We start from the raw sequence: 3375 nt of genomic DNA, 5'->3' as shown, positions 1-3375 counted from the left end.
GGAACTCAGGATGCGTCCTCCGCCCCGGCACCGGTCCAGGAGACCTGAGGCAGCAACCTTTGCCTCGGCGCTGGGCCGGGGGACCTCAGGCTGCATCCCTCACCCAATGGGGCTTGACGGGGAACCTCGGGCCATGCCCCACAGCCCGGGCGCCAGGCCAGGGGACCTGAGGCCGCAACCCCATCCCGGCGCTGGGCCAGGGGACCTGAAGCTGTGCCCCCCACCTCCCTCCAGCAGGGATTGACGGGGGACCTCAAGGTGCACCCCCTGCCCTGGTGCTGGGCTGGGGGACCTCAGACCGTGCCCCCCCGCCCAGCAGGGCTTGACATGGGACCTGAGGCTGCACCCCCTCCCGGCAGGGCTTGACGGGGGACCTGAGGCTGCGCCCCCCTCCTGGTGCTGGGCTGGGGTACCTGAGGCTGCACCCCCCACCCAGGGGGCTTGATGGGGGATCTCAGGCCATGACCCCCACCTGGTGGGGCTTGACAGGGGACGTCAAGGTGCACCCCTCCACCTTGGCCCAGGCTGGGGGACCTCAGGCCATGCCCCCACTGCCCCAGTGCTGGGCCAGTGGACCTCAGCCATGTTCCCCACCTGAAGGGGCTTGACAGGGGACCTCAGGCTGCGCCCCTTGCCCAGTTCTGTGCCAGGGGACCTGAGGCTGCGACCCTGCCTGGCTGGGCTTGACAAGGGTGGGATCAGCCAGGTCTGGATCTAGCCCAATGGGGGTGGGGCTGTCCAGGTCTGGGTCTCGCGCAATTTTGAGGCGCACGTGGGTGGGCGGAGACTTGACTCTGCATCCCGTGGTGCGCCACAGATTCTGACAGGAGGAAGATTTTCATATACATTTTACTAATTTTCTTTCATCTCTGACACTTCTATTATAGAGAAAGGGCAAATAGCAATATTAAAATATTTCCTCTAATTAATCCCCTTTTAATGTGCACAAATTTTGTGCACTGGGACACTGGGCTGGAGGCCTGGGGGCACTGGCTTTGCAATGGATCTCTTTACATACCCAATGAATTTTAAAGTCCTCTGTCCAGATAATAATTAGTCAAACAAAAAGGAAAACGTAAAGCCAAGGACAAACACGTGGCTTGTTGGTTTGTGAACAGCTGAGCTGACCTTCTGGATCAGGAGAATCATGCTGAGTTAAAATTAGTGTTAAAGGAAGAGCCAAGCTCATCACATGTCGAGCCGAAATCCTGGAGGTCCATTTGGGTTCTCTTGAATTCCAAAATGACCTACCAGAAAAGGCAATCTAGGAAGACAGATGACTTTATGTTTTGGGCAATAGTAGGTTTCGTTTTAAAAGCTACTCAGCTGTAACAATTTCCTTTTCAGAGAAAATGTTGCGTTTTTAAATTCATCCATGGAATTTGGCAGACGAGAAGGGGAAAATGTTGACTTTTTCACGTTGCCCATTATGCAGAACTCTGAAATATTCAGAACACAAGAGACAGATGCAACAAGCACAGTGACCTTAAAAAATTTCCAGTCAGATCTATCAGAATCCGTTTCACATTGCCGATGTCCTTGGCCAGCAGGCGAGCATACAGCTGGCTCAATGCCACCTCGATAGCAGCCGGGCTAGGATGTGCATTAGCTTTCGATTTAAAGAGAAGCGAGGGAGCATGATGGTGGAAAGCGAAGCATCTTATTTGGGGTCAGGCGGCAGGCAGAGGAGGGCCAGAAAACACTCTGATGGTGTTTACCGCAGGAGCACTCACAGTGGGAGAAGCACTGCCAGAAATGGGGTCCCGACAGTGTGAAAGCAAAGGTCACATCACCCTAAGCTACACACAAAGTCTTTTGATCCTCTGGGTAAAGTTTCTATCAGTGGTTGCTCTTGCTGCCTTTTGGGTAGGAGAACGGACCAGTCTGGAGTTCCAAACCTGCGTGAAGTGGGGACACCACATTTGCTCTTCACCATTTCCTCATGTTATCTGCTGTATTTCCTTTCCTTTTTTTTTTAAGTCACAGGATGGAAGCCCCTTTGTGCATTACAGAAAGATAAAATTCCTGGGTGAGGACTGAAGGATTCTCTGCACATTCATGCCTGTCTTTGAGGCACGGGGATTCAAGACCTCAGACACCAACCTCATTCAAGGAGCTGGGGTAGAGTGAAGAGGAAGCAGCGCCATTTAGCATGTTCTGTAGCTAAGTGGTTTTTCTTTTCTTTTAGAGGATCGCCCCCACTGCCTGCAAAAGTGATTTCCACTGGGTCAGGATATTGCGGGTTCCTGGGGAAGGGTGAGGTCCGCCGTGAGCTCCCGCGTCCCTGCCTCCTGCGCCTAACCTCTGTCGACCCCTCCGCCAGCTCAGGTTTTTCTTGTCAGGCTTTGGCAGGTAGTTTGTCACACTGATCCTAATCAGATCACTTGTAATTACAGAGGGACTGTCAGGGTATTTTTGGTTGTCATCTTCTAACGAAATGCAGAGTGCGTGGCATGTCTACATAGAATTGCTCTGTAATTCAAAGTAAATTGACATTTAATTTCAATTTCATTACACAGGAATTACAGGCATGACAGATAACAGTCTAATTAGGAAGCAAAAGTATAAGAGTATGTTTATGGAATGAAAATCCATATCATGTCCCACTTTTAACAGAATCAAAATGATTTCTCTGCCTTTTTGCAGGGACTGTAATAGCAACAGGGATACTTAAAGATACAATTCAGGCCCATCGACCACGTGCACATATTTTATCTCATTTAATACGAGCAGTTACTCTCTGAAGCTGGGCTGATCACTCCCACGCTGCAGAGAGAAGACATTTGGGGACGTAAGTAACCTGCCCCGTGTCACACACTAGCAAGTGGTCAAGGTGAAGAAAGTCAGTTCCTCTGGACTCAGACCCGCGCTCAGGAACCCTGCTGCATTTGCTGTCACCTCCGGGGAGAGGAGCAGGGCGCCTGGGATGGAATGCTGCCTCAGCCTCTGCAGCCTGGGCTGTGGCCTGGAAACGGAGCTTTTTCCCTCTTCCTTTCCCCGTCTCTCTTCCCCTTCCCCGCTCCCTTTCTTCTCCCTTTTACTCTCTTAACAAATGCTCCCTGGGCACCCACTCTGTCAGGCACCGTTCCCACATGTATGCTAAGCACCAAGGGAAACTGACACCATGGTTGTCTCGTGGGGTTTGCTGTGTCTGTCCCTTTCCATCTAGGACCCGTGGGGCAGCCCATTCAGCAGCTGGGTGTGTAAGGGGGCCACGCTGCTGAGCTGCAGGTGTGGGGACCTGTCAGTGTGCAGTCTCCTGTGGATGGACAGGAGCAGGTGGAAGGTGAGGTACTTTATCCTCAGGAGAGCTGCACCCAGGCTCAGGGGCTCCTAAGCTTTCTCATCCCTCCTGCTGGGTCCTCCAATTGAAGC

The sequence above is a fragment of the Myotis lucifugus genome, unplaced genomic scaffold (assembly GCF_000147115.1).
Source record: "Myotis lucifugus unplaced genomic scaffold, Myoluc2.0 scaffold_0, whole genome shotgun sequence".
Lineage (NCBI taxonomy): Eukaryota > Metazoa > Chordata > Mammalia > Chiroptera > Vespertilionidae > Myotis > Myotis lucifugus.
This window is presented reverse-complemented; position numbering follows the sequence as displayed.